The sequence below is a fragment of the Ochotona princeps genome, chromosome 27 (assembly GCF_030435755.1).
Source record: "Ochotona princeps isolate mOchPri1 chromosome 27, mOchPri1.hap1, whole genome shotgun sequence".
Classification (NCBI taxonomy): Eukaryota; Metazoa; Chordata; class Mammalia; order Lagomorpha; family Ochotonidae; genus Ochotona; species Ochotona princeps.
Window position 1 is genome coordinate 26,766,322 of NC_080858.1, and position 18,765 is coordinate 26,785,086.

Here is an 18,765-nt window from a genome sequence, read left to right on the forward strand (position 1 = left end):
AAACAGGACACATGCTATTATCGGCAAAGTTCACGAGTGGCAGCCTGGGAGCTGACACTGCAGCCACCACATAGGCCTTCTCAGGACACTCTCCCCCAACTAAGACCCCAGGTATTCCCTCACCAGAACGCCGACTCTGGCTCAGCTCTGTGCCTTTCCCAAGTGCTTGGCATCTTCTACAGACACTTCCATGTGAAGAAGATGGTGACCATAAAGCACTTTGTGATTGTTAAGGCACAACCACACTGGTGCTCAGTTGAGAGGTGACAAGACCCAGAGAGTGACTGCAGGATGTGGGCTTTCTAGGGGAGCAGCTCGAGGAGGAGGAGCAGTCTCCTGGAGTGGGATGAGGGGTTAGTGAAAACGTCCCCTTCCCTTGGCAGGGAGCACAGGTCTCCCCGCATTGCCCCCGGGGCCACCACCTGACCAGCACAGCAATCTCCCTGTCCAGCTCATCAGAGCCTCCGCGAGGGGCAAAAGGAAGATGAACACAGGCGGTCACAGGACACACAGTTCCGGATGAATGAGGGTCCACTACGTGAGAACAGCCTCACAGAGAAATCACAGGCAATCCCGTGAGCACACAGACCCCACGTGTTGACCAGGGTCTCACGTGGGACACATTCCTTCACTGGGAAGTCTTTGGCGGACTTTACACAGCCCTGAATGGGTGACCTATTGTGGCTTTTTTTGGACATTTTTGTTTTGTTTTTAAAGTGGACTCAGACAGATACTTGATTAGCAAAAAAGAGACTTTTCTCAATTTTTTAAACTTATTTCAAAACTATCACATTCACCTGGGCAGAACCTTTGGAACATGTGCCACTGTGACCCTGGGTTGATACGGTGGCCTTTCCCCATCCTCAGGTACTGGGATAGTAGGGAGGTTGGGTATGGCCTATCCCCTTATCTTCCCCTACCCCCTCCCCCCCCAGAAATGAGAGGAAGATACAGAAAGCTTGGAAACACTTCTCCCTAACCCTAGATCCTTCCCACCCTGATTGACTGTAAAATTTTTTAAATAAAATTTAAAAATAAAAAAGCAATGTGTGACCAACTACAAATTCATAAGGTATGGGCCCAGCGCCGTGGCCTAGCAGCTAAAGTCCTCGCCTTGAACGCGCCGGGGTCCCACATGGGCGCCGGTGCTAATCCCGGCTGCTCCACTTCCCATCCAGCTCCCTGCTTGTGGCCTGGAAAAGCAGTTGAGAACGGCCCAAAGCTTTGGGACACTGCACCCGCTTGGGAGACCTGGAAGAGGTTCCAGGTTCCCGGCTTCGGATCGGCGTGCACCGGCTGTTGCAGCTCACTTGGGGAGTGAATCATCGGACGGAAGATTTTCCTCTCTGTCTCTCCTCTTCTCTGTATATCTGACTTTGTAATAAAAATAAATCTTAAAAAAAAATTCATAAGGTAGATAGTTAACCTGTTTGGAGAACAGTAAAGTCATGGATACCAGTGAGTATTAGTCAAGAGACTTACTAGTGAGCAGATAAAATACCAATCTACTCCAATATGAGTCCATTGAGAAGCCTTCCCACATTCCCCCAAATGAGAGTTTTCCTGTGCTCTGTGAATGCACAGCACTTTCTACAGAATCCAGTATATTATACTGCACCGGACTGCCCTTATTGTAAACCCATGGAAAATTAGGACTGTTTTCTTGGGTCCACATCTCAAGTATCTAACCAAAAGTCAGGAATACAATAGTTTACTTGATTGATGACAAAAATACCATCACAGAAATGACCTAGCGACACTACTCTGTGTGAGTGTGTGTGTGTGTGTGTTGGGGGCGGTCTATGTGTATTCAAAGGAACTTAATTTAGCATCACAGGGAGATATCTATATTCCCAAGTTTAATATAGTACTCTTCCTAACACTCAAGACAGACATAAGTCTAATGTTCAGATAGAAAAATGCATAAAGAAGATGTGATACATAGGAGGCCAGCACCCTGGTATAGCAGGCATCCCCTACGGGCGCCTGTTCAAGTTCCAGCTGTGCCACTTCAGATCAAGCGCCTTGCTGATAGCCTGGGAAAGCAGCAAAAGATGGCTCAAGTCCTTGGGTCCCTGCAGCCATGTGGGAGACCCAGAAGAAGCTCTTGGTTCCTGGCTTCGGATAGGCTCAGCTCCAACCATTGCAGTCATTGCAGCCATTTAGGGAGTGAAACAGTAGATGGAAGATACTTATTCTCTCTCTCTCTCTTTCTGACTCAGATAAATAAATAAATATTAATACAAATAAGTAAATCTTTTCTTTCAAAAAGGGTATGTTATATATACAATAGGATGTTATTCAGCTGTTAAAACAAGTAAATCTGACCTGGACCTGACCATTAATGAAATACACCAGACACAGAAAGACAAATACCAGATAACCACTCCTACGTGTGGTCACTAAACAGCCAAACTGGAGAAGTGGTGTAGAACCACAGCTACCAGGGACTGAGGTCGGAAGAGCCGGGGAGTGCTGGTCAGACAGACTTCTGGTAGTGAGGTGGGCAAGTCTTGGATTTGGTGCACAGCGGTGGCTACATGGAGGATCAGCACCCAGCAGGGTGTTCTCAGTAAATGCGGAAGGTGACAGGCTGATCTGCTCCATGTGGGTATCACGGAACACTGCTGTGTACCAATGTTTACTTGAAGAGTAGTCTCTCACCTCCCCCTCACAGCCTGCAGAGATTCAGACACAGCAGCATTAAAACCCACGCTCTACCACCTTAAAGATTCAGCACATGTTCCGTCACTCTAGAGCAGACCACGTGCACACACACAATGTATACCCTTCCTTCTGGTCTGAGATAGCACTTTTTCAGAGTAGCCCTCCTTGAATTCTGGTGTAAATTAAACCCAACAGTTGCCTCCCATATCATCTTTACACGTGTCTTGTACCGTACCTACGTGCAGAGTATGTGTGCATCATTAATCTCCAAACACAAGTACAAAATGGGAAATGTAAACAAAGACCTGTGTATTTCCAAACAAAAAAAATCAGAGAAAAATATTTACATATCTAAATAGTATAAAACAATGATATTTCCAGAACATGGTGAAATATCAGGATTAAGAGTTTCCTTGTGAGTTATAAGTGCATCCCCGTTGACCGTTTCCTGTCTGATTCTAAGCTTTCCTTGTTACTCTCTATCCTAGTTTGTTTATTTGTTTTGAAGGTTTTCTGGAGCGATCCTGATGGTCATTACGAGAGAGGGTGTGGACTTATAACTCACTGGGCGGGACACAAAGATTAGTCACTCCTCACTGGGGTATTGAAGATTTCTCTGCACACCCCTCCTAAAATTGTTCTGCATCTAAACTGTTGACATATGTCTTGTTAGAGTTATAGAGTTAGACTACCTGAAAAACAGCCAGGTTCAGAGAAACCATGCTTCAATGCTATAAACTACTAAATACTAAAACTAAAATAGACATGAGACAGCTGAATGGCAATCTATAACCATTTTCAGGTGTACAGAACATGGTTGAATATAAACCAAAATGGAAATGTCTATGAAGAAGTCACAGGTTGTAGTTGAGAACCTGCATTTTCCTATTAACATACTGGTTAATCAATACCATGTCAATTAATGCCACAATGTTGTAAATGGTTGGAAATATTAAGTTGGGGTTTTTAATTGATTGGGATGATACTCTGCTGGCTCTATCTTCAGACCAGAGATGGTCTCACCAAGAAACTATTGAACTTACCAGAACAATAAGATGCTGGACTGTATGCTTGGTAAATACCTCCAATGAAAGAATCTCAACTGAATTTGAACTATGGAAATGCAACAAGGTGGAGCAATCCACTGTGGGGGGAGGGTTTGGGGAGGGGCGGGGGGAATCCCAGTGCATATAAAAATGTGCCACATATTGCAATGTAATTAATAAAAAAATCATAAATTATATTTAAAAAAAGAGTTTCCTTGGTCAGTATAGCTTGTAGACGTCCTGGCAGCTCACGGTTCAATAATACATGTGTGACCCATGGCTCAAAACAAAACACTTCTCACCTCTGTAATAAAAGCTAAGAATAATGTTTGATGACACTGAAAATCACATGAAATCAATGTTCCATTTTCAGTACACTTGTTCTACTATACATTCATGGACATGTGCTTCTGGCTTCTTCACTACCACCAAGACACAACGCTGCAGCTACAGTGGGAACTCGCAGCCTGCACTGCCACACACACACAGTGGCTGACCAGTGTCTCCGCTTTCAGTCACACAGGCCACACAGGTCTCTATGGTAGGACTGCTTGAGTTATGGCACAGGACCCTATCCAGCCAATGAGAAGTGAGGGAGTACCACGAGAGGCCTTCTGGGAAAGGTTTCTTGCCTGTAAGAAAGAAAGTTAGATGCACCAAGCACATGCTCCCTCAGTCTCCCTGCTGCCCATGCATCTGGACACTTCCTGTGTCCTCCTGCGGGTGGTCCCAGGAATCCCACCACTGACTGCATCCTGCATACAATCCTCTGTTTCCTCTTGGTCAGTAGGCACCAAGGGTGGCTGTGACCGGAACTAATGCTGACCCTACGACCCAGATCCAAATGTGCACAGCATGCTGTGTGTGTGCGGTGTGCAACAGCACTTAACAAAAGAACAGGCATCTATGCAGTCAAAAATGCACGATTCAAAAGCTAAAACTAGGGGAAGAGGAGAACAAGTCAGGAAGCCAGCCACCCATGCACTCCTTAATGTGTAGCCAAGGACAGTCTCAGTGCTCACGGCCTGTGTCTTCCCGGGTGCCTCTGAGCTTCAGGGACAGGCAGGATGCATGGCCACCAGGCCCACACAGCAACACTGCATAATCCCAGGAACACACAGAAATAAAAACAACACTGACCCCACATGGACGTGACAAACTAACAGAACACAGAGCAGAAAAAAGGAACCAGGCAATGACTTACAGTACTTCACTCTGACCGCACTCCCCAGCAAACGTCATCATAGCAGGGACAAAAGCCTGTGGGCCTGGGTCTTGGTTGACATGTCATTCAATCCTTCCTTGGCTCTAAGTATTCTGCTCGCCTGAGGGGTGTCACCCTCTACCAAACACGGACGCAGCACTAGCAGAAGACACACATTCCCCACTACTGGCACTCCAGACACACACAACATTAATGTTTGTACTGGCTGATGGACACATGCTTCTGTGTTTGAAATACACTCAGCAATAGCACATCTCAGCCATTAGGTAGCAGACATGCTTTTGTTAATTGTTAGAAAGAGGAGTATTTTCCTTTAGCTATTTATCTATAAACAACACTCTTGCATTTCTGCCTGATCCTGTATTTTACAGAAATAATAAAAATCAAAGATCCTGTGCAACATGTACAACAAACATGCTCCTACCTTCATACTTGGATAAGTAAGCACTGGCATTATTATCATACCTGGACCATTGACGTGGCTGAGAGGGTAGTCATGTAAAACAGAGTTGAGAAAGCAGTTTCCAGGGGATCATGAACTGCAGTCTGCTCGTAGAATAGGACTCAGAAAGGCCAGGCAGGTTGGGCTGGCACCACCAAGTCCTCCACACATGGACAGTCCAACCAGAAGTCAACTTTCCTCATTCACTATTCAAGCAATAAAATCAAACACCAAAGAGGGAATGTAGAAGATGAGCAGAGAGAGAGACCACCCTCGCACCTCTCTCACACACGACTGAAGCTAGTATTGCTCTACTCTGGGAATTTTATAGGTAAATTTACACAGATTCATAAATAACAGGCTATAAAAGATAAGCAGATTTGACACAAGCAGAGATCTCAGCAGTAATTACTGCCACTCAGGCCACAGTAGCGATGCAGAGGAAATCAGGCCATTTGACCACAGGGGATTCCGGGCCGAGGCTGGAGACCAGGCCTGGCAGGTACTGAGCCTGGAAAGCTGCCTATTCCTGCAGCTCCACCTCTCCCAACAGGTTAGCTAAGGGCCAACTGCAAAGGAAATTTCCCAAGGGGAATTCCACACAGCAGGAGCTGCTAGAAAGGACAGAAAATAAATAATGTATTTACAGCTCTCTGACAATTATTTATTACTTGGATTCACATGAGGCACCGTGGCCCCTCAGTGCTCCCTGACACACCCTTGGGGCGCACTTACAGACAACCTGTCATGAGCATGTCTCTCTTGAATCCATTGTAGCAGGTGGCTCTCCTGCCTTCTGCCTTCTCCTAGGCTGGGCTCAGAGGACACACAGCAGGATTCAGATGTCACTTCTGCCCACCCTCAGTGCTTCCAATCCAAAAGAAGGGACTACTCCATCACCTCCTAGGAGGAATTTCCATCATTTGGAAATCAGTTCTTGTATTACCAGAAGCCACTTGGTTTTGCTAACACAAACGATGAGATCAAGTCCCTGTGGGACCAGGGAAGAGCTTGGGGCTGCAGTTTGCAGGGTGAGCAGGGGAGAGCAAAGCTCCCCTGCAGGCAGCCATGCTGCAGCCAGCACACTCTTGCACTGTGAGCATCTTGCCCTTGAGTGCACCAAGAGAAGGCTGGAAAACACTCTCCAGCAGCACAGCTGTTAGCAAAGTAGAGAAAGAAAGCATGGAAGCCAAGAACCAGGAAGCCAGCAGGAATGGAAGGATAAGATCTTCTAGAGAGTACAGGTGTCAAATACATATATAGAGAACACATACAGAGAGGGAGAGCTACAGACAGTGCAGAGAGGTACGCAGCGTCCACACTGAGGTCATGTTATTATGGGGCAGATGGGCAGAGCTTACATGTGTGCACAGCGTGTAAATGTGGACAGAACACACACACACACATCAGAGGGAGAGCGAGTGCACGCTCACCACCCTCAGCTCTGTGCAATGCTCAATCCAAACAAAGAGCTGCCTCCTCTGTAAGAAGCTGGAATGAGAAAGGTACATTTTCTTGAAGGGGAAGAGAGCTACCAGGCAAACACAACACTTTCTCTTACATTTTTAAAAGCAAAGTTACCAAGTGTGTACACTGATAAAAATCAAATTATAAGCAGAGCTAAGCTTCTGTCTGGCATCTACAGCAGCTGGAATTCAGAGAGAGACCAAAACTATGCGCAATGCTGACAGAAAAAAAGAGCAGTGCTTTGTTTTTTTCAAATTACACAGTGGAACAGGTGAGCTTTAAGCCTGTATTGCGATTCAAACATCGCCTAACATGCCTTACATCCCACACTGGAGTGGCTAGACTCCACAAGGGCTCTGGCTCGGGCCACTAACACTGGTTTCCCATGATGGTATACCCTGAGAGATGTCAGCTTGTGGATCAGGTCATTGGACAGAATCCCTGTCACACACAGTTAGACGTCAGCTCGTGGATCAGGTCATTGCACAGGATCCCTGTCACACACACAGTTAGACGTCAGCTCGTGGATCAGGTCATTGGACAGGATCCCTGTCACACACAGTTAGACGTCAGCTCGTGGATCAGGTCATTTTAGACGTCAGCTCGTGGATCAGGTAACTGACAAGGTCCTTGTCACACACACAGTTAGACCCGAATTGACTTCCCAGCTCCCAGCCTCAGTGTTGGCCCAAACCCAGAATTACACAAGCATTTTGGCAGTGAATTAGCAAATGTAAGTTCTCTCTCCTTTTTGTCACTCTGAACACCAGCACCCACAACAACTGCATGAACGTTTAACAGACAGATATTTGCTAACAAATTAACTGGGAGGAAAGAAATGGTGCCAAACGTCACAGATGTGACTGCCACACAAGAGAGGCAGGGCTAACACTGCCGGGCCGCAGGCAGACTTCACTCGGCCAGGAACTCACTGGAGTGGGTCATCACTTTCCCCGTTCCTTCAGCAGGTGCTCTAATAGGTGCTCACCACAGGGCCAAGCCAAGGCTGCGGGCAAGCCCCTCCAATGCCATTTGTGTAACATCCAGGCCCAGACAAACCACGCATAACCAGAAACACCAAGCTTGGGAGCAAGTTCTCAATCATCCTCCATATGAAAATGAAAACATGTTTTTAAATTCAGCTAAATCATATGATTTCACTGGAATTCTGAATATAAAAAGAAACACAACGATTCACTAAGAAAGGGGAGCTGGCAGTACTGGAAGGCCATTGAGTTCTTCCCACATCCCACTGGGGTGGGAGGAGGGAACACAGAAACCACATCTGTGGGGGCCTCACTCACAGTGAGGGCAGAAGGAAGCCGCTGAGAGGACTTCCTCAAGGACACGGAGTGCCTACACACTTCCATGAGGAATTCACTGAACGCTTGCTTCAGCAGGTGTCTGCGTAGGCCACACAGGACCAATCAAGCCATGGAGGTCGCAAAGGGCTATAAGGCAAGGAAACAGGACCTAAAGCAATTATGAACAAAGTGAAAGGAGGAGAAAGAAACAGCCATCAAATTAACAAGCATTTCTGCAGCTCTGGGCCAATCATTTTTTCCTTTAAAGATTTTCAGACTTTAGCTTCCATTCTATTTTATCTCATTCTCCTGCCTCTGGGGAGTGGCTCAGGAGCTGGAAGGCCTCTGCGCAAAGGCTGTTCCACACACTTCCCTGGAGCTGAGGCAGGCTCATCTCCCTTCTTACAACACGCATGAAAATCATCAGCTTAGCACTACAAATTCATGCACTCAGACAGGTGGGAATGGTTAATAAGATTAAATATCTACATGGACAGGTGACCAAGACACCATTTCATATTTTGGGCTCATAATTCTAAGACTATATGGACAGGATTCGATACAGCCAGATAGCAGGTAAAGACAGTGTGTGGGGTGCTCTCACCCCTTACTCAAGTTCCTGGATTGGAGTCCCAGATTCACTCCTTCTTCCAGCTCCCTGCTAATGCACAGACAAAGCCTCAAGTGGATGGGTCCCTGCCACCCATGCGGGAGACGCAGCTTGTGCTTCCAAGTTCCACAGGAAATGCCCAGTCCCAGCATTGTGTGAAAAGCCCAACAGGAGTATGTTCTTACTCTCTCATGTTCTATGCCTCTGTCTCTTTAAAGAACGTTAAAGTAATAATAAAACTGTTTACAGTATAAAAACGATCCATTCCTAACCATCTCTCCTTTCCTCTCCTGGGCCATACATCTGAGCTCATCCACGCTTTGACACTCTCCTCCCCTGAAGGCTCTGCTCCCAGCTAGGCAGCAGCACCCATCCTCAGACATCGCCACTGAGAAGGTGGGTACCACAGGTTTATGCTCTCTATTCAGCTAACTTCAAGGTCTGCGCTGCTGCAGTGGCCATGGCCAGGGCCCAACGATAACAGGTACCCCCTCAGCCACTGCAAACAGGCTGAGACAGTTCAGGTGAGCAGGGACTCAGCACGGTCTGCAGGGACCAAGAGCTCTTCTAAGACCTGGCTCCCTTCCCTGGCCAACTCCCTGTACCCCTGAGCATGCGTCACCCTCACAAAGAGCCCACAGTATACTGGCCCACTACACCCCATCCCTTTCCTGACCTGCCTACATACCACACTGGACCTTACATCCATATCACCTGGGCCACACACCCTATTCTCAGGCTGACATGAGAAGCTGCTCCCAAGTTAGCCCATGGCTGCCTGAAGCAAGGACACTGTGCCTCACTTGCTCAACCAGAGGCAGAATATGTTGGTTTTCCACCCACCTTTTCTGCCATCATCACTCAAGGCTACCAGTGTGGCCCAAGGGAAACCAATCTGCTCACAGAGCAGCTAAGAGAAAGTGACTACAGGGAGCCATGGACACAGCTGGGCAGGCCAGCTCTGTGCCTCCCACCCTCTAGCACTGACTCCTCTGGGAATGACCACACAGGAGTGTGCTTACCACACAGGAGTGCCCGAGGGGTCTGAGCAGGCAGTGTGCACCGTGAGTGGCAGCATAGCAGGTGGCACAAGCCACAGCACACAGTCAGGCCCAAGTCCACACAGCCGTGGTGGATCACTCTCTCCCGGCTTCCCACCCCAGACTGAGGACATTAGATGTCTAGGTTTCACACAATTTGCCCTCCCCCGCCATGGCAACCCCAGGCCTCATTTCTGTCCTTCACATCCCATCCACTCAGAGTGACAATACCTAGTCCATATATTGGGGGATTATTTCTGCATTACACATGTACCCAGACAGCCAGACACATTCACACATGGAAAGAAAGAAGAGGAGACTATTTGGACCCTGAGTTTTGGAAATGACAAAAGCCATTTTCCCACGTTATCACTCTTCTGGTGCCAGCTCCGTGTCACATGGCAGCCCCAGGGCCGGCAGGGCTGCAGAAGCCATTTCACACTCAAGGTCCTGCAGCACCTAGATGGTTCCAGTGGGAGTAAGGCAGTGAGCAGAACAATGTTCCCTTCTCTCAGGGCAGCCCACCATCTGACAGACAGAAGTGACCCTTCTAGGACTCCAAGCCTGACAGGGGAGGTAGGTGGATCAAGGACAAGCACAGCAGGGATCTGTCACCCTGTTGGCTATGAAATCTTCACTGACAGCCAGGAAAACTCACTGCATTTAGTGCTTCCACATGTGACACCAACAAAATAGCTTGAGAATATTGTCACTCAATGCACTGGTTCTTCTTCCACCAAGCATGAAAACCCCCAGATGAATCAGGAAACAAATCAGTCTCATACTTTGGTCTGATGCTGGTTCTGAGGCTGGAATGAACTGAATGAAGGCCACAAGCCTGTGGGGTACTCCTGAACACTGTGCAGGAGCCCTTCCATGCAGTTGTTGCTGCCATACTCCAATCACCAGCTTCCCAGGATGGGAAGCCTTGGGAGCCAGGGGACAGCAGGGTTTCTGCAAAGACGACAGGAGGACTGAAACCTGCGCATTTGCTCATCCTGTGTTATTCTTTTTACAAGATCCACGACAAGAAAACAGGAACTCTTGGGCCCTGCGCGATGGTGTAGTAGTTAAAGTCCTTGCCTTGCACATGGGATCCCATATGGTTGTTGGTTCTAATCCTGGCAGCCCCGCTTCTCATCCAGCTCCCTGCTTGTGGCCTGGGAAAGCAGTCGAGGATGGCCCAAAGCCTTGGGACCCTGCACCCATGTGGGAGACCCAGAGCAGCTCCTGGCTCCTGGCTTCGGATCGGCACAGCACCAGCCGTTGCAGTCACTTGGGGAGTGAAACATCGGACGGAAGATCTTCCTCTCTCTCTCTCCTCCTCTCTGTATATCCGCCTTTCCAATACAAATAAATAAACCTTTATTAAAAAAAAACAGGAACTCTTATGTTCGCAGGTCTCCAACAGTTGCAACACAGACAAGAACAGCACAATCCATCTCAGCAGAACCATCCAGGAGGCAGTACCTACATGAGAGTATGGAACGCTGCCAGGAGGTGGTACATACATAAGAGTACAGAACACTGCCGGGAGGTGGTACATACATAAGAGTACAGAACACTGCCGGGAGGTGGTACATACATAAGAGTACAGAACACTGCCGGGAGGTGGTACATACATAAGAGTACAGAACACTGCCGGGAGGTGGTACATACATAAGAGTACAGAACACTGCCGGGAGGTGGTACATACATAAGAGTACAGAACACTGCCGGGAGGTGGTACATACATAAGTACGGAAAGCTGCCAGGGCCTAGGCAGCCACGGTGTGAATGCACTACCGCAGTGGGGGCCTCTGCTGGGAGCGAGGTCAGTGTCCCACAGTGTAGTGCGTGGGGGCCCCTGCTGGGAGGTCAGCAGCCCATGGTGTAGTGCCTGGGTGCAGAAGTGGTGGCCCTGCTGGGAGGTCAGTGTCCCATGGTGCAGGGCCTGGATCCAACCCAGCTCTGCTCCCAATTCCAGTTGCTAATGTGCACCTTGGGAGGGTGAGGGCTCAAGAACCTGGTCCCTGCCACCCATGCTGGAGACCCGGATGGAGCTCAGGACCCTAGCTTGGCCAGGCCCAGCCCTGCCCATTGCATTTCAGGAAAGATGCCTCTTACCACAGCCTCCTGTTCAAACAAAATGATGAAAGGCAGGCCTGGAAAACCAGATTAATGGGAACATTTCCCCAAGTCCTTAAAAAGAGATCTCTTCTACTAAAATGCAAATAGAACTGGAATAAAAGTTTCAGAATCAAAGAATTCTACATGACAACTGACTGAAAAAAATTCCAGTAACTTAAGGCAATAGGTGTTTCCCTGTTCTTTCTGACAAAAAACTACAAACTTTGAGATGTATTTTCCTAAATTAGCAAAATCAACGCTTCATTCCATATAAAAGGCACAATCAATCAACAGAAAGCCACACCTACTACAATAGCCCCAGCCATGTCATTCTAGCCAGGGATATCAGATGCCTCGCATTCGGTCTGCCTTTCTATGGCAAAGCAAAATGATCAGCAGGGAGCTGTGTCTGCTAAGGCTGCACCCTCCCTTTGCACATGAGCCCCTGGTTGTGTCTCCTCCCCAGTTCCCCCAGCGCCCCAGCAGCACGCACCCGGGACTACAGGAACCCCAGAGGGAGCAGCAGCACGTGAACAGCCGTGCCGCCTTGCACAAATGCAACAAGCACCCTCCGAAGAGGCCGTGTTAGTTCTCCTGTTATCAAATCTGAAAACACTTTTAAGACTGAGGTGGTAAACTAGAGATCGCGAGACCCACTAGCTCTCCGTGACCCTGGGCAGTCAGCTCCGGCCAGCTCTCTGTTGCTCATGGAGTGTTTGGTGCACTAGCAGGAGCTGGGTGGAAATGCAGATTCCAGAAGCCTCAATGAGAACTTCTGCTAGACCAAAATCTATCCCACAGAACCTGCAGAAGCCCTGAGCTAAGGAATTCACTCAGCTCACAGGCCTTTAAGCCTGCCTGAAAAAAATCCAGGCCTCAGCTAAACCAGCAGTGTGTGCCATGAATCTCTGTGGTCACTTGCTGGGAGTTCCCATTATATATATACTGTGTATGCAGATCCCCTGTCGTGCTAAGTGCATGTCAGATGTTTCCCTGGGTCGCTGGCTTTGCTGCATGGTGTATGGGAGGCTCCCCCTTGTCACTTCACGTGGTGTTTGTGAGGCACTTCTTTGTCACTTCAGATGTTAACCAGCAAGGGCCACCATGAGGACTGTCCACAAATCATTGCATACCCCTGACACAACTGAAGTACAAGAGTCCTGGTGAGACTGTACTCAGCTCCATCACAGAGATCCGCAGGCCCTTGGAGAGGCCATGTCCCAGCAATCAGGCCACAAGCGATGTGGCCAGGGCTGCTACCAAAAGGAGAAGCAGCTCAAGAATGTACAGGGTGTGCAGGTGGCATGCAGCTCCATTCAGACCACCACCAAGTCTGGAGTCATGTGACTATGTGCAGAATTCAGATATGAATTAAACCCTACTGTTCAATTTTCCTTTATTTGAGAGGCAGACAGGCAGATAGAGTTTTTCCATTCTGACACAGGGCTTCTCCACATGCCTGCAGCATCGAGGGCTGGGCCAGCCTTCATCTCAGTCTCCTTGAGCCTGCTGCCTCCCAGGGTTGGCATGACTCAAGGGCAGGGCCAGAGACAGGGGCAGGACTGCACTATGGGCTGCAGCTGTGCCCGTGTCATGAGAACTGTGCTGACCGTCCATCACCTTAAACCATGGGAATTCGGTGCTGGCTCACGTGTGAGAAGAAACAGACCTGGACCGCTGTCCAACACAGCTCATCTCCCAGCCCCTCTATACCCCGCCCTTTACCAACACATCCTCCTTTACCCCAGATGACGGAAGTGTTAGAGACCCAGCAGCTGTGCGTGTTGCTTAAGGCCTCTCGCAGGGAGCCCAGCATAGCTGTGCCCAGCCATAAACTTTATCCCATGGCCAGTCTTCCTAAGTTACTGCTTGCACATGATTGCCAAAATCGGCTTCCAAGATGCTTCACATTGCACATACTTTATGCTTCCCCACTCTGATTTCAAAATGGCATTTTGTGCCATCTCTGTAGAGAACAAAATAAGCTCATTTTGAGACACTTGGCCAACTGCACTGCGGCACAGAGCGGCACGTTCTGTCTCCGATGAGTACTCCTTCCGCCTTCACCTGGCCCTGCCGCGAATGGAAGCTCTACTACCGCTGCTGCGTTTGGTGCAGTCGGAACCTCCCTCAAAGCCCCAGACCGGCAGGGAGGACTGGCTCCCTGGATCCCAGTCCCACTAGCAGTGCCACAGAACTGTGCTAGATGGCCTGGTCCAATTATTACTGAGAACAGATCTGCACAGAGCTTGTTCCTGAGTGCATGAGGCCAGTTATGCAGCATCGTCATGTGAGCACAGAAGCTCTCCTGAGATCATGTAATGGGGCATGGAAAACAGTAAAATCCACAAAATACACTTACTACGGCACTTTAATAATGAGGATAAGTTATAGTTCCTGGTGAAGCCAGAGCCCGGTGCCGTCTGTGACCACGGACAAGTGTGGTGGCCCAGTCTGGGGGTCAGGTGGGCCTCACGCTCTGCAGGAAGATCACTGTGAGGGCCGAATATTCTCCTGCCAGCTGTGGAACTCTGTGGAAGGCCCTGGCACTGTACAACAGCAGTGAATTCCAACAGTATCTTATACCCCTCCTCAGACAACATCGCTTGTGGCGGAACAAGTGTTCATGGCCATTGACTGTTCTGTAATAAACTCTCCTCTGAGTCCATGTTGCCTTGTCAGAAACCAAGAGACCCTTTCCAAAAGCAGGGGGACAATATGGTTTTCAGGCTCCCTCCCTCAGGTCAGGGAGAAAACTCCCGGGGCTAGGTATGTGCAGCCTGGCCTAGCGGTGCAGGCCATGGAGGCCAAGCTGACCCTTACCCATCCACACAGCCATGCAGGAGGCACCCACACCATGTATGGACAGTGTCCCACAACTCTCACAGGAAAGTAAAAATGAGTAGGACACAAGCACAACCTCAGAGGGAGAAGAAATCAAATGACACAGTGCTGACTTGATACGAAAAGGGCTCCAACACACATGCTGGCCTCAGGCCACACGAAAGCCTGCCAGGCCCATGTGAGTGCAGACACAGACTCTTAGGTGGAAGTAAAGCCAGGGCTAAAGACTCGGAGAGGAAGAATGCTCAGAGTCCTGGCAGTTACTCTTACCTATAGGGGTTGAATATGCATTAGACATACATGCTGGTTTGAGCTCAGACAATGAAACACCAGAGCAGGACTGGAAGACACACTGCACAGCTGAGCAGTCCTGCCGCAGAAGCCACACTGACACCCCTGCGCTGAGCACTCCTGCTGCGGAGCCCACAGGACACCACGGCCACCTGGCCTCTGTCCTCTTCAGCCTGGCACTCTAGGCTGCTGCTTGCTGCCTGCAAGGGCTCGCACTTCTCTGCGGGCCATCAAGACACGCCATGTGTGCCTCACAGTAACTAATCTGAAGGCAATATTGTTAGGTGTGGCTATTCTTTAATATATTGCCAGTTAGTATTTTTGCAGCAATCTCATTTATCAGTTTTGAAATCCCTAAAATGTAGCAGTGTGTCAAATGTCTTTTTAAAGAGATTTAATGAAAAATATATGTATCAGCACAGAACGACAGCATTCAGGAAGCCTACAGCTTATCTCGATGAAAGATCTCTTTAATCCAATTGCTATTTGTCTTTTGTGAACATACTTCCTGTTGTAAGTTCATTATCATGACAAGGGAATGCACAAACGGACTGTTTCCCTGGCCATCTTCTACTCACACCCACGAAGGGAAAGTCCCCTAATTCCATGATGTATGTAATATTATGTTAAATGCTAATTTAGGTTAATTTTACCAAGGGAAGATACATTCCGAATCAGCCCTGCTCAGGGCCGAGAGCGACACCACTGGTTTCAACTGGCTCAGTGCTCACTGTAATGTGATTTTCTTTCTAGAAGTATTCTAAAACGTGGCATCTGGAACTGTGCTGTGGTGTGGTAGATAAAGCCAAACCTGCAATGCTGGCATCCCACATGGGGCTGGTCGGAGTCTCGGCTGCTCCACTTTCAATCCAGTTTCCTAGTAATGCTCCTGGGAAAGCAGGTCTAAACTCACCAGAAATACAAGTACACTTAAGGTCAAGATGATGTAAAGAGTGTTTCCAAAAGTATTCTCACAGCCAATATCTGCACATCACACAAATGCCCATCACCAACAGTTGGTGAGATCCCAGAGCAGAAACAAGCAGTGCACAGCACTTAGAGTGACCTGCAACCAACGTGTTCACATGTGAAAAACAACCATGAGCGACCTGCATCACAAGTTTATAAGCGAGACACACAGCCATGGGTGACCTGCCTCTGTGTACACGACACACACAGCCATGGGTGACCTGCCTCTGTGTACACGACACACACAGCCATGGGTGACCTGCCTCTGTGTACACGACACACAGCCATGGGTGACCTGCCTCTTTGTACACGACACACACAGCCATGGGTGACCTGCCTCTGTGTACACGACACACACAGCCATGGATGACCTGCCTCTGTGTACACGACACACACAGCCATGGGTGACCTGCCTCTGTGTACACGACACAGCCATGGGTGACCTGCCTCTGTGTTTACATGAGACACAAAGGGCAGTGAGTGTGCCCACACGATGTATCTGATCTGCCTCATTCACTGGGGATCACCCAGACACTCTGAGGGAAAGCAGACACACGTAGCCATGAGTGATCTGCATTATGCTTACACATGAAACATGCACAGGCATGTGTGATCTGCATCACGTGTTTCCACGAGACACAGCCATGAGAGTGAGTAAACCACACGCACATGTCTGACCTCCCTCACCACTCAGCACCACACAGACATTCCAAGCAAGAGAATCACACACACAAACCACCACATATGGGGAATGGGCTCTGCAGGTCACCCAGGACAGAGAGGTGTACAGGACAGAGCTGTGTGGGAGAGAAGCTGTCAGCCTTCACAAAGCCCCTCAAAGGGAGCACGGAGATCCAGATGCAAGAATCTATTTTATACTATTTTGTATTTTTACCACTGAGAACATGAAGGGTTCTTTCACAAGGACAGTTATCAATACTGTTCTAAGCTGTGTTCCTCTGCTACTTATCTAATGCTCATGTATGCCTGCGAAGTCCACATAATCAGACAGATGAGGAAACTGAGGCTGAGAGAGACTGTACAGCTGCCCAAAGTTAAACCCCCAAATCGGATTTGCAACCCACAGTCACAACAGCTCAATCCCAGATAGGCAGGTGAGCCCATCCCACCTCTGCATCACCTAGTTAGGTTCTGATCTTGGGCACTGAGGATGGTACTAATATCCTAACATGAATGAGCTTTCCTGAGTGAAGATGGTTTCCACTCTGCTCCTTGGCATTGCTGCTCTCCAGGGTTCCTGGCCACTGCACCTGGACTCCACATCGTCAGTCTCCAGAAACCACCGTGTGCTCAGTGCTCTGTCAGCAACTGAAGGAAGCGAGTCAGGAGCACGAGAGGCAGAATGTAGGCAGTGGCGGGGGTGACCCGCCTGTCTAACAGAACGAAACCACTGCAGAAAGTGAGCCTCCCCCACAGGAGCTGGCAGCAAACCAGCATGCAGACAGAGGCTGTGCACCACAGAGGCACTGGCTGGGTGCAGGGCCAGTGTGCTCTGCCTGTGATCAGCCAGGGCACAGGCTACAGCAGACCATTGCTACACCTAATTTCTTAGACAAAAACATCCCAGAAGCACATCTTCCGGACCATTATGACAGCTAAGCCTGGAGGAGGGAGACTTCGACCTCAGAGGACCCCAGGAATTGACCATGCAAGCAAACACACATGTCCCAGAGACAAGTCTGGAGCGAGCATGGCTTTCTGGCTGTGGTCAAACGTTAATCTCACCACAAAAAAAATGCAAACCCCAGATGACAGGGATGTGTGGGCACATACCCTCTGCACCCTGGCACTGAGCTGGCAAATGGCTGAAAACAACAGCAAAGTCATTTCATCCTTACTGCTGAGAGGCTCAGGTGTATTATCCTGGGCTTCATTCAGAGATGTGTGGCTTGCTCACAGATTTCTTCCTTCTAACTTTCACTGTGAAGCAGGCCAGCACAGTTATTTCCCCATCCTTAGCACTGTAGACACACAAAACACGAGTGTACCTCACAACGTTTCCCCCATCAAGGGTACAACCACCAGCTGGCCACGAATCTTTGTGGGGGTCTGACTGAGAGGGCAGGTTCCTGTTGGTAATGGGGATGGACACAGACACTGTGACTAACATAGCCTCCATGAGCACCCATGACTTTATGCATTCAGTAGCTACTAAAATTGGCTATCATCCAATATTGCAGATACAGCATTGTGTGGGAAGAAGGACAAAAGAAGTTAGAGCAGAAAATGTAATTTTTCTCCCTCATGTTGCAACTATACAGTCTCGTGTGTATCTCACATTCTCTTTCCTCCTTCTCCTCTGAACACTTACAGCAATCAGAACATTCCACCAGCTTGTGTTTACTATGGAAAGTCCACAGAAGGACCCAGACAACTCGCCCAAGAGATGAACTAGCAACAGGCCCAATGCCTACTGCACTCTCCCCTCCCTGGCCTGGCAAAACCCTCTGGGCATAGCTAAAACACCTTCATAAAGTGCAGAACTTGCAGGTAACCCCTCCCAAAGTCAAGCTCAAATGAACTCAGGAGGGAACTCAATCAGCGTACTGCTAAGGGGCCTCCTGATTCTCACCCAATGACTTGTCCCTCTCAGCAGGGGCAGCATGGCACCCAGCACAGCATATAGTGGCAAAGGCAGAAGGCTCACACGCTGACCAGGGACAGGACACTGGTTCTCTCTTCCTCCCTCCACCTGTCCCTCTCCATGCCCACCTCTCTCCAGCTCTCTCC

General features: G+C 48.9%; 1 protein-coding gene across 1 annotated transcript in view; it reads right to left on the reverse strand.

Moving 5' to 3' along the window:
* Positions 1 to 18,765, reverse strand: part of NELL2 (neural EGFL like 2) — a 237,230-nt gene that overhangs the window by 108,706 nt on the left and 109,759 nt on the right. The window lies entirely within an intron of this gene.